Raw genomic sequence first — 14,176 nt, forward strand, 5'->3', positions numbered from 1 at the left:
TTTAGAAAATATAAAAGGTGTGGTTAGAAACGTTAAAATGATGGTAAAAATATGGTGCGGTAGCCAGGTTCACATTGGAAGTTTTTGGGGTGCGTGATTTATATACCCTAGCATGCAAAATAACGTATAATTTGTTAAAAAGAATTATACTATGTTAAAACACGTAAAAATGAATGATTTAATTTATTTTTGATTGCATATACAGTATATATACTATGTCGATAGACTATATTTGCAAAGTGATTTTGCCACATGTCCTTTCTACCATCAATTTCACAAAACAAATATGACATGGCTACTGAAATTGATGACATGTCTTATAGTTTAATATGATATGAACAATTTTATTTAATGTTAATTTATATTTTTGGTAAACTTTTTAAAATATGGTAATAACTCATATATTACATTTCATGTCAATTTATATTTTTGGAATTTTTTTTTGTATATGAGAATAACTCATAAATCATCATTAAAATAAATATATTCAAATATAGCATTATAAATTTTGAAATATAATTTAATCATATATTTTAAAATTATATAATTTTATTACTAAAATTTTCAAAAATGTATACATTTTTTTTAGAAATTATAAAAATTTAATCGTAAAATTATTATTTTCTTATATATCTACAAATTTTATAAATATTGTTTAGTTTTCATTTTTGGTAATTATGCAACTTTTAAAAATTTATTTAATATATTTAATTAAAATAAATAGATAGAAAAATCTATCTAAGATTATAATTTCAAATATATACATGCATATTCTTAAATATAATTTTTATGTTTAATTAAATCAAATTTATATTAAAATTTTGATACAAAAAAGAAAATTTACAATATTAATAAAATTTTATTTTAAAATATAATTTATATTTATCTATTAAAAATATTTTAATTTTTTTTTACTGCACATGGTGCTGCAGGAAGACACCTAGTTGATATATATATTAGTGGTTTGAAAATCACACGTGATAGTTGAAAATCAATAAATTAACATATCAATATATATAATATATGCATGTTAAAAATGGAAAATAAGCAAAGTTTTCTTTATACAAGCGACAATATTGTCTTGATATTTCTTTATAGTCACTAAAAAGAACCACCAAAATATTTATTACCGTCTCTTTTTCAGAAAAAAAGAAAGAAAAAGAATTGGAATCTGTCTAGAATTTGTGATGTAACGTATCGTATATATACCGTCCTTCACTTCTTCATAGTTAATAATAGAACAAATAAAGTCTAAATAAGTATCATGCATGTGCTTCGTATGTATATACGACGGTATGCAGTTATTCAAGAAGACTACGAAATCTTTTTTTTTTTTGTAAACTGATTTCTTAATTTAAATAAGAGACCTAAAATGTTTTACAAAAGGCCAAAGACTTTAGTTTACTAACAAGCCCATAGAATCACGATTAGTTAAGCCTTAGTAGTAGAAAGTCCAAAAGGGATGGTGAAGGGACAAAGCGTTGAGACAGAAAGCGGAGTAGTCAATGGCGATCATCCAAGCCGGAACCAACTCTGTATCATGGTTGATGCTCGATTCGGATTGCTCTCCTTGAAGCTTTGCATTTTGTTTCTCAGCTGGCGGTCAATCAGTTTGAAGATCTGGTCCGTTGTTCGGAAAGTATTTGTGTGGAGTCTGCTGTTCCTCTCGTTCCAAATCCAATACACCGTTGCCTGCCAAGCAAGGAGGATTAGTAATCTCTGTGCTGTCGGAGTTGATAGGGTAGTCATCTGCGCTAGTGAGTCCTGCCATGTTCGAATAGGCAAAATCTGAAGGCGCCTCGCCACCATGTTCCACATATCATAACTGAAGGGGCAAGCAAAGAACAGATGATCTCTGCTTTTATGATTCTGGCTGCAAAGCAGACATCGGTCATCTACTTGTAATCCCCATTGAATGAGTCTGTCTCTTGTTGGGATTCTGTTCTGGATCACTAGCCACATGTGGAAGCTATGTCGCCGGATGGCCCTTGAAATCCAGACAGCAGCAAACCAATGGACATCAGGGTGCGGTTGAGCAAGGTAATCATAAAGAATACCTGTTTTGAAAGTAGGATGCACTTGCCCATTTATTTCCCACTCATAGTAGTCTTGATTCTCAGTTAGTTTCACAGTTGTCAGGTAGGAGTAGAGCTCAATTTGCGCTTCAGTTCGAGCTGGGGGAAGGGTCCAGGAGCCATTGGGACACAAAGAGGCAACTGTAGCCTTTTGCGGAATGCCCAATCTTGAGTTTCTACCTGAGAGATGAGTGTATAGGTCCCCAAACGAAGTCCAATTATCCGACCAAAACCGAGCTGTTTCTCCATTTTGGAGCCTGAGCTTTATCAAGGGAAATACCACACTTTTCAGCTTGAGCAGTTTGTTTACTAGCCAGGAGTAGGCTTGCTTGGGGGTTGTTGTCCAGTAGTTATGTACCGAGCCTTTAAGAATCACCTCCTTGAACCAAGTTACCCATACTGACTCAAGTCTGAAGAAGAGCATCCAAACGAGTCTGAACATACACGCCTTATTCCAGGTACACAAGTCTTTAACACCTAAGCCTCCCTGTCTTTTTGTTAGCACAACTGTTTCCCATGAAACTCTTGCCGTGTTATGACCCTCCAAGCTACCTTTCCACAGGAATTGATTACGGAGAGAGTTTATCCTCGCAATGCATGCTTTTGGCAATAGAAAAGCAGAGCACCAGAAAGTATTGATTCCAGCGATCACCATTTTTATAAGCAGCAGTCTTCCCGAGAAGGAGAGTGATTTTACTGACCATGGGGAGAACTTGGTCTTGATTTGGTGAATGAGAGGCTCAGCACTCACAAGAGACAGCTTCTTAGAGTTTAACGGTACCCCCAAGTAGCGGAATGGAAGCGAGCCTAGCACCATACCCGTCGAAGTTTGAATCAGGTCAGTTTCAATTTGCGATAACCCTGAAGCATAGAAGCTAGTTTTTTGCATACTAACTGCCAGACCTGATCGCTGCTCATATTCTTTCAAAACTTGCAGAACTTGCTGAACGGAGCCAATGGAACCATCAATGAAGATCAGTAGATCATCAGCAAAGGAGAGATGGGTAAGTTTGATAGAGGAACATCGTGAATGGTACTGAAAATTTCCTTGCGCCGCCGCTCTGTTTAGCATATAGGATAAGCAGTTCATTGCAATCACAAATAAATAGGGCGAGAGAGGATCCCCTTGTCTTAATCCTCTCTTTCCTTTGAAGAAACCGTGAACTGACCCATTGTAGCCAACCATATAACTTAAAGTACAGACACAAGCCTTTAACTGCCTGATGTAACGTGCAGGAAAGTGAAGTCCCTCAAGGCAGGAGAACATGAACTCCCAAGATAGTGTATCAAACGCCTTCGCAATGTCCACCTTAATGGTAATCCTCTTGGACCCTTTGTTCTTGTGATAGCCATTTACCAGTTCACCTGCTAGGGTAGTATTCTCGACAAGTAGTCTCCCTTTTACAAAAGCTGTTTGACTTGGTAGAATTAAGTTAGATAGAACTTGCTTCAGGCGCTTGAGTAAGAGCCGCGAGATGACTTTATAGATAGTGTTTAGACAAGAAATATGCCGGAACTCTCTTATCTTTGTCGCGCCTGGGAATTTTGGGACTAAAGCAAGAATTGTTGAATTGGCTGTTGCAGGCAGGAAGTTTGTTGCAAAGAAAATCTTGATCGAGGCCAATACTTCAACACCAATGAAATCCCAAGAGGCTTTGAAGAACGCAGAAGTGAGTCCGTCTGGGCACGAAGCCTTGTTAGGGTTCTGTTTGAAGAAAGTAGACTTGATCTCTTCTTCCGTGGGGGTGGTCAACATCAGTTGGAGTATATGTTCAGGGAAAGAGAAGCCTGTGAGATCTGCAAACCAATCAGGGTGAGAGCGAAGCTGAGGCGGTTGATAGTTATGCGGTCCAAGTACTGACCGGAAATGATTTACAGCATGATCACTCATCGCCTGCGGGTCCGTAATCCATGTATCTCCAGTCATAAAAGCTCTGATAGCAGTATAACACGCTCGTGTTTGGCAGATTCTGTGAAAATAAGTAGTGTTCATGTCTCCTTCTCTGAGCCAGTTAATGCGTGACTTTTGCCTGAAGAAGATCTCCTCAATCTCACGCAGGAAGTTCCATTTTTGGTGCAGCTCGCGTTCTACTTGGAAGGTGATTGGTGTTGGATCTTGCAAAGCTTGTACCTGCGTAAGTTGTAACAAACCGTTAGTCTCATTAATTCTCTCTTGAATCTTTGAATAGTTTTCTTTGTTTAGGAGTTTTAAGTCTCGCTTAATGAGTTTGAGCTTCCAGCACAGCTGCACTAGTGTTTGACACTCGTTTCCTGCAAGAATCCATGCGTCTTTTAGTAGCTTAGTGAACCCCGGATGTTTGATAAGGTAGTTTTGGAATTTAAATGGTTTTTTTCCGGCTGTAGGGAGGTTAAAGGCTAGGTCTAGGACACATGGGGCGTGGTCTGAGAAAAGGGGAGGGAGATAGGTGGCTAGGGCGTTCGGAAAGACAGACACAGAGGTACTGTTGACCAACAATCTATAGAGTTTCTTTGAGATTGGGCCATAGGGCTGAGAGTTGGTCCAGGTATGAGTAGCACCAATGTATCGGAGATCAAAGAGACCAAGTTGCATCATACAATCCCGAAGCTGGCACATGAGATAATCAGGCCCATTGATGTTAGGATCAGAATGTTCCGAGGGGTGCATTATCTGATTCAGGTCACCTCCTAAAAACTAGCAGCTACTATCTACGTCGTAGGTTGATTGAAGTTGAAGGAGTTCAGTCCAAAGATCAACCCTTTCCGAGCTTAGATTAGAAGCATAGATAGTAGATTAGTAGACTGGAGGCTTATTGGGAAAGAATAACTTGCAAGTTATGCATTGGCGACTCTGAGCTAGGACTTGAACTCTTAGGGTGTCCCTCCAGATAAGAATGATTCTACCATCCGGATCAGAGGAGTGATTGGAGGTAAAGTTCCAGTTCGGGCAGAGGGAGAAGAGAATAGGGCTAAGGGAAGGCTGTTTAATATGTGATTCTATTATAACTCCAAAAAGAGGCTTGTTAGAACTAAGCCAAGTACAAAAAGATCTATGCTTGGTCGGGTCATTTAGGCCTCGAACATTCTAAAAAAAAGAGTTTGACACTCATCAGGCGGTAGGTTGAGGATCCTACGAGGGAATGGAGGGACCTCGAGAAAAAGAGCTAGAAGAGTTAAGCAAAAGAGTAGAAGGCGAAACAGTCAAGGAAATGGTTTGAGAAGGGTTGGGAGGGTGAAAAAGTGAGGGGTCAGGGAGGGCGATGGACGCAGAGAAGGGGTTTGAGTTTGTGGTTAAGGGAGGAGAGAGGGTTGGTGATGAACGGGATCTTTTTAGAGAAGGTCTTTTGATAGGTTCAGGTGTAAGAAAAAGGTTTGATGGTTTAAGAGGCGGGATGAAAGAGGGGTTTAGAGAGCGAGATGAGGTTTTGTGATGAGATGGGTGAGACAGTGAGAGTTGGTTTTCAGAGGGTGGAGGAAGTGTTGTATTTTCAGGCTCAGAGATAGGTGAAGGAGGGGGAGCGGGAGCAGAAGCTACCACTTCAGAAGAAACCATCTGAAAGGCAGCAGCTGCAGAGTTCTGAGGTACATGGCGATATCTTTTACTCTGCTAAGGAGACACTTTTGCAGGCACTGATTTTTTCTTTGCAGCATCAGATTCATTTGGTGGAGGCGCATAAGAGAGGCAGTTGCGAACTATATGGCCAAGCTCGTGGCAGTGCGAGCAAGTTGGAGGAACCCACAGATAATGAATTGAGACTTCAACAACCTCGCCATCTTCCCTTTCAAATTCAACAACACTAGGAAGCGGCTGCGTAAGATCTACCTCCACTTTGACATGCGATAAGGTTAGACTGATAAGATTTTTGGTAAAATCATCAGTCTCTTTTGGTTCACCAACTAAACCAGCCACTAAGCTCATTCCTTCATCATGTCTTAGGTCTAGAGGTACTCCAGTGAGATGAGCCCAGATCTTTATAACCTTGAGAGGTGGAGTAGATTTTGAGTGAGCCGATGACCATTGCGCCGTGTGGAACATTGAGTCCCCAACATACTAGATACTCTTCTCAAGAATCTTCTCTCTAAGGTAGTCACTTTGAATCCTTACAATTGTTGAGTGATTTACTGGATTGTAATGAATCTCCAAACGCTTTCTTTTACCCCACATGTGGTTAAGGACACTTTGAATCTGGTTGAAAGGAAGAGCTTTCCCATTAAAGTAACAGATTATAAAGTCTTTGTGTAACTCTGCTCCTTTTTGAAAAACAGAGTCAGGGATCAAAATTCGTGGGTGATCATTTGCTCCAATGGTAACTGGAGCAATCCTTCTTAGAGTCTTATCTTTAGACCTCCGGATTCTCTCGACCAGGGTGGGGACGTTTACATCTTTTGGAGGTGGAAATGTGGAGTTACAGTCTAGGGTTTCGTTCTGAGTTATTGGGTTAGGGTTATGATTTCGGAAGGGGAGCAAAGGGTTTGAGGAGGAGGCTTTATTGGTTTGAAGAGGAGAAGTAGTTTTGGGTGGGAGAGTTTTTAAAGTTTGGCTACGGTTGAGCTCAGATTGAAGCTCATGAACAGTGACGTTACCAGATCCATGAGCAGGAGCAGTGGGGGGCATGACTACATCAACTACTTGTGAAGCAGCTTCAATACTCTCAGTTTTAGCTGAGGCCATGACGATATAGCAGTTGGGGGGCTGGCTCCTTTACATACTGTAGAGGAAGTTACAGATCTATAAAAAGTTTTTACAGATTTTTGGACAGTCTTTGCTTCAGAAAGGGAAGGGAAGTTGTTTGGAGAGAGAGGGGAGGAGGGATCAGGAGGGTCAGGGAGGGCGGGCAGAGGGTCAGGGGATTCACCAGCAGCTTCAGACGGAGGATTCCGGCCAGAAACGTGGCCATGGACACGCCATACACTGTGCATCGAAGTTTGTGTCTGAGAGTTTTTGACAATTTTTTTTTTATTAAAACAATTTTTGTCGACTACTACAAAATCTTTGTTATTCGATTTCTTATGGTCTATTGTTATGATGTGTATCGTCAATTTATCTTTTGTTTAGCAATGTTTCAGTCTAGTGGTTTTGATGTATTATCTGTGGAGTTGAACTATTTTAAATTTCTAATGAAAGTTTGGTTAGAAGAAAAAAAAAGGGGGTCTAAATAAGAGTATCATGCATGTGCTTCATATGTACATATAGATAATATTTTAAGGTACACATATATAACATATGTATCATGATGGGGAAAGTTCAACAGTTAGAGAGGAACTTTTGTATCTTATTTTATCTAGCTATGATTTTATATAATATCATACATATGTATGCAATTGTTCATTTAAATTTTATATCGTAGTGTTCATTTTAAAATACACAATTGATCAACTGCTTAATTATCTAAAATGAGTTTCCTATATTAACAAGATTAATCTAGTAAATAATGATTAAGGTAAAGAAATATATTTGGTCTTACTTTGTCAAATCTGTCGCAAAGAGGCTCAGAGAAAGGAGTCCTGGGGATGTTGCGTTTGGTTGGTGAAAATGACTTCTGAACAAATACGAAAGGATAGGGTGCGTGCCTATGTACGCAAACACACGTGCGACTCATACATTTGGACACGAATACTTGTTCAATATCAAATAAATTAAATGTAGTTTGTATTTACCATAAATTTTAATAGCTAAAACTAGTAACCACATTTGTCCAAAAAAAAAACTAGTATCCATGAAGTTTATACTAGTTGACAAAATTATGCATAGTCAAGTGAATTTTTAGTAGCTATTAGTGGCATTTGTAATTTTATATAAGTTTTATTTCTCAAAATTACCATAAGATATTAATAAATTAAAACCAAATTTAATATTTTATGTTTTTATAAAAGTTATGTTTAGTTAAAATATTTGTAGTTGATCATTCGACTATTTATTGTTCCAAAATTCATTTGCAATACCTATTGATCATATAAGAATTTGTCCATGGTTTAGTTTTTAGGATATCATATAATTCGTTTGATCCAGTTTTGATATGGTAAATTAGAACAGATCTAGAGATACGGAAAAATACTGTAAAATATCAGATAATCTTCTACAAAAGGGATATGCTAGTATACAATATTTGGAATACTTTTATAAAATGATGAAACATATGTAGTATCACTAGTATACCAAAATAAGAGTTGTGACCAACTTTTAAATGAATATAACATTTCTAGGTTTCTGGACGTAATACACTGTATTTTAAAAATTAATTTGAGGCATTGAACTGCAATGCCAAAATATTAATTTATTTTCTTAAACCTGAAATGAGTTTTGCAAACAGAGTTTGTTGACTATGCTTCTAATGGATTCATATAACCATTTCCATAATTTCCATAATTTACATTGTTAGTTTATTTAAAACCTGTTTATGTTCATATGGTATAAAACCAGAAGAGTGTATTTTTCTGTTCTTTGTCAAGTTCAATTCAACCAAAAAGTTAGTAATTAATGCTTTACAGTCCTTTTCTTTGGTTCAGATTTTTCTGATTTGTGTTTAGAACTACGGCTCAAAATAATATTTAAATACAATAATTTTCCTAATTAGATTTGTCCACACCAAATACATATATATGTTCATCTTCGTTGCCCTGTGAGTGTGAGTCAGTAAAAACTAGACTCACGAAAGTATAATTCACTAAGTAATGCACATATTAGTGAATTACTGTCGTATCAAATTAATAAAAATAAAATTAAAACGTCGGTTAAAGCATATGTCGAAATTAATATATTTTTTTTCTTCAGGGAAATAAATTCTTGCATATCACAATTGCTTCGTACACCTTGTGTGTCTCTTGCCTTCTTTGTAATCATGGCCCTAGAAAAAATGTAGCATCCTTGTATTTGTTTCCGTGTGATCAAGTCCCAGGTGTTTGTTCCCTGTAATTAAGACTACCCTAATCGTTTTTTTTTCTTAAGAGACTACCCTAATGCATCAAAAAAATACCAAAAAAAACTGAAGTACTTCCTTTTCTGTTAATCTAGAGAAGTAAATTTGTATAAAAAAAAGTAGGGCTGGGCAAAAAACCCGGATCCGAAAAATCGAACCGAACCCGATCCGAAAAAGTAGTATCGAACCCGAACCGAAATTGATTAAATATCCGAATGGATTCAAAATTTTGGTATTTAGAGAACCGAAACCGAATCCGATCCGAACCGAAGTATTTCGGGTACCCGATTATATCCGAAATTGATTTGTATACCTATATATATTAATTATTTTTAGATTTAATATATATTAAGAACATCAAAATATATAAGATACTTTTAACTTATCCAAAATACTTATAAATATATACAAATAGTAAAAAGTAACATGTCTAAAATAGCTAAAGTATACTCAAAACACCAACAATACTTATTGATTCTCAATCCAAATATTCAAACCAAACTAATTTATATGTTAAAAGATTTTGTCACAAAAGAGCATTAAAAAAAGAAAATGACCAAAAGAAGTTTCATTAAAAATGTAAAAGACTATTTTACCTCTTACGGTATAGATGTATAAGTAGTAAGAAAATAAAAAAAATAAAAAGTTGCTTTTATATTTTTTTCAAATTCGAAGATTTTTATAATTTTTCTATTTAAAAAATAATATTTTTTTGAAATTTTTCTTTTTGAAATTCGAAAATGTTTTTGAAACTATTTAAAAAAATATTTTACAATTATTAAGATTTTTAAATGTAATTATTATTATTTATGTTAAAAATATAATATTTTTAAATATAATTATATATTCAAAAATGTAAAAATATATAAATGTAATGAATTATAGTTTTGAACATATAATTTAGATTTAAGGTGCAATAGATATTTGGTAAGAATAATTTTTTTTTTCTAGTAATTTTATCACAAGGATATTTTTGAGTAAAAATGAATAGAATTCATCTCTCAATAACACTAGATTTAGTTAGAATCAGAGAATCAATAATAACTAAACGTTTTGAATAACAAGAGATTTGAATGGATTTTGAAAATTTTTGAACCAATAATAATGGATTCTACTAAGATTTTTGAAATTCAAGAATCAATAACAATAGATTCTTAAAATTCACAGACTCTACACAAGTTGTTTTTATATTTTTTTTCAAATTCAAACATTTTTATAATTTTTCTATTTAAAAAAATAATATTTTTTTTGAAATTTTTCTTTTTGAAATTCGAAAATGTTTTTTGAAACTATTTAAAAAAATATTTTACAATTATTAAGATTTGTAAATGTAATTATTATTATTTATATTAAAAATATAATATTTTTAAAAATAATTTTATATTCAAAAATGTAAAAGTATATAAATGTAATGAATTATAGTTTTGAACATATAATTTAGATTTAAGGTGCAATAGATATTTGGTAAGAATAATTATTTTTTTTCTAGTATTTTTATCACAGATATTTTTGAGTAAAAATGAATAGAATTCATCTCCCAATAACACTAGATTTAGTTAGAATTAGAAAATCAATAATAACTAAACTTTTTGAATAACAAGATTCAATAACAATAAGTTTAGAAATCCAAGATTCAATAACAATAAATTGTTAAAATTCACAGACTCTACACAAATTCATCTCACAATAACCCCTCTCTCCCCCTCCTTAGGTTTTGATGCATTCAAGAAAGCTTGAACATTACCAAACAAAAAAACATTCAAAATAAATCCTTCAACCATTTGATCATCCACCACCATTTTGGTTAAGAAAGGTACAAATATTTAATTTATAATCTCTATCAACAGTATATATATATATACATATAACTGTACGTATATGTTAATATACCATCAACAAAAAGAAAACATATATATTTATATTATATATACGTATCAATTTGATAAAAAAATACATATCAGTATTACTATTTAGTGTAATAACAAAATTAAAGAATAAAAGCAAACCAACTTGATTTTTTCCTTTTCTCGCCAATCATTGTTATTTATAAAACGAATCATTGTTATTTATAAAAAAAATGCTCTGGGATAGTATGTTAATTCTTTTTTTTGGTCAAACAAGTATTAATTCCTTTTTTTTTTTTGATCAAACAAGTATTAATTCCTTTTTAAACTCAATACATCAACACAAAACAAAAAGTGACATTTCAACACCTTAGGTATCGAGACTTCAGAGATAGAAGTTTGGTGCACAAAAAAAAAAGGTATCGAGGCTTCCGCTCCACCACTTTCCTCTATTTTCTCTACAACTCTCATGTCTAATTATTAATTAAAATATAAGACTCTTAATCATCGCTTCTTTCCTTAATCAAAAGTTTTAAGTCACCCTCTTGCTTTACTCCCATTTTCAAGTTACCACTTGCGTAACGTACGAGTAATGCCATCGTCATTCATAATATATTAACTAGATCTTGACGGTGTGTCCACACGGATGTTTGTTTTAATTTGTAAGAATATTATAAATTTATAACTTATTATTAATTGTGAGATTTTAAAAATTATGGTCCCGTTATATATTATTTTTTGACTATTATTGTATTTGTAATACAAATAAAAAAATACTAATACATTCATATATCAATTTTTTTGTTTCATTGTTTATTTGATATTGTAACCCAAATATTATAACTATTTCTAGTATTGTATATCTAATTCTATTTCGGTGGTCTATAAAAAAATTAGGAAAATGTTTACTCAATCTATTAGTTCATTTGTATTGTATTTTTTATATATATTGAAAGCAATTTTATAATCGTTATTGGAAAATACATTAGTAAAAATCAATTTTTGAATACATGTATATTTTTGAATCAATTTTTGTTTTGAATTTTGTTTAATGATTAATTTAGACAAAATATATTTTTAGTTAATTAGATTGGACCAGTTGCACAAAAAAGTAATTAGATTGAGTAATTTCGTATATTTTAAATCTGGTCCAAACAGATAATTTGTAAAAATATAATGGACTTCCAGTTTTTTAATAACATAAGCCTATTATTTTTTTAATATACTGCTATTCATATTTTCAAAAAACATTATATTTCTTTTTAATTATGTTATTCTTGTTTCCAAACATTCCCAAAGGTACTTCTACTTTAATAAAATAGAAGATATAATATTGCAAAAATATGTTGTTATTTATTTTTTCATGTCACTATTAAATATCATATTTGTGTCATCATATAATTAATTGTGTTTTATCCCTACCATCATATAAGTAATCATATAATTAATAGTATTTTATATGTATCATCATATAAATAATCATATATATTATATTTTTAAAACTTAATATGAAATATAAAAATCATAATTTACGTTGGTGTTTGAAATTGCTTTGTATTGTATTTTTTAAATATATTTTAAGAAAATTATAATGGTTATAAAAAAATATTTTAGTAAAATCAATTTTTGAATATATACATACATATATATTTGATATAAATCAATTTTAAATTAATATTTGATTTGAAATATGTATATAATATTTAAATTTTATTTTATGATTATTTTAGACAAAGATGTTTTTAGGTAATTAGATTGAGCCAGCCATTTTCGTATATTTTAAAGCTGACCCATATATATAATTTTCAAAATAAATGAATTTCTAATTTTTCTTGATAACATAAGCCCATTACTTTTTTCTTTAATATATTGCTATCCATGTTTCCAAACAACGCTATATTTTTTTTTAACTGATATCTATGTTACCAAACAAAAGTTTAAAGTACTTCTACTTTAATAAAATAGATACATTATGCATATATATATGTGTAAAATGTTAAATATTGTTGGACCCAATTTTGGTCATATTGTTAATGGGCCACGATCGACCAAATGGGCCGCGAAGATTTGAAGCCTAGTGCGAGTATTCGAGCTCCAAACGAAGACTTCGAAGATCTGGAGATTGCGGAAAGACTGCTGAGATCGCGGAGCGGTTGCGAGCACCGCGAGAGCAGCATGCTATAAAGTAAGAGGAACGGACTCGAAGAATGACACGTTGAAAACCCTAGAGAGAGCGACACCCACATTTCGACCTTGTTTTCATCAACCTTTAGATCTTTTCTTTGCACGATCTGATTGTAACATTCGATCTTATTTTACTCATTGTATTCAATCTCATTCATCAATAAAAGTCCATTTTTGCCTAGCGAAAACTGATTATATCGTTGTGTTCTAAAGATATCGTTGCCTACATCATTTATCTTCTCCTGATTAAACTCCCGATCACTATCAAATTGTTAGTGTAGATCTTAGGATCTACAAATATTATTACCAATTTTTTAATTTTTGGACAGACATTATAGAGAATAATTAGGAGTGGAAAAAATCATCAACAGAACACAAAAACAATTACAGACAACAACAAAAAACCCGAGCATGAGCAGCACAGTGCAAGCATTTAACAAGATTAATAACGGGACGGGCTCGGACCAAGCAACCCGGGAGCTAGATGAGTATTCGAGTGGTTGCCGCCAGCTACCGAGAGAAGGGCGTCCACAAACCCTGAATGCTACAGTTTTTACAGCTTTCAACCGGTACATAGAGCGCTTGGAAGCGAAGAATCCAAACACGAACTTAAAGCACGAGATGTAAAAAAGACCACCAGCGGTACGAGGAGAAGCCGAAAACTGACGATGCCGTTGTTCAGCGATTTACACCAAAGATTACCGTCTCTTTTGCATTCTACCGTGACCGTATACATCCATCTAACCGTGACCCGTATAGAGAAGACGGATCGAACAACCCTCCGGAGGGTACAAAACCATAACCGGAGCTGGCATTTTTTTTAAACGAAAACAACACTTTACATGTTTCAAAGCATTATTAGAACAGAAGCCACTTTGGTAAAACCAGTTATTAAAAAGGGAAGAATTGAGCAAATAATATCCTTTCTCACTGCATAGTTCGCGTGACATATTTGCATACTCGAATTAATATTTCTATCTTTTCACCAATTGTTATTTGGACTAAAAATCACCAAAGACGAAACCTTTTTTTTTTTAACGAAAAAAAAAATACAAAATTGGGTGATATATGGGTTAAATCTTCCGTGGGCTGTTGGATCTTGCACCGCGACGATCAAATATCTGTAAGGCCAAAAATGTTTATGTAGTAAAATTGAGGCCAGGACAGATTTCATTCT

The sequence above is a fragment of the Brassica napus genome, chromosome C7 (genome assembly GCF_020379485.1).
Source record: "Brassica napus cultivar Da-Ae chromosome C7, Da-Ae, whole genome shotgun sequence".
NCBI lineage: Eukaryota > Viridiplantae > Streptophyta > Magnoliopsida > Brassicales > Brassicaceae > Brassica > Brassica napus.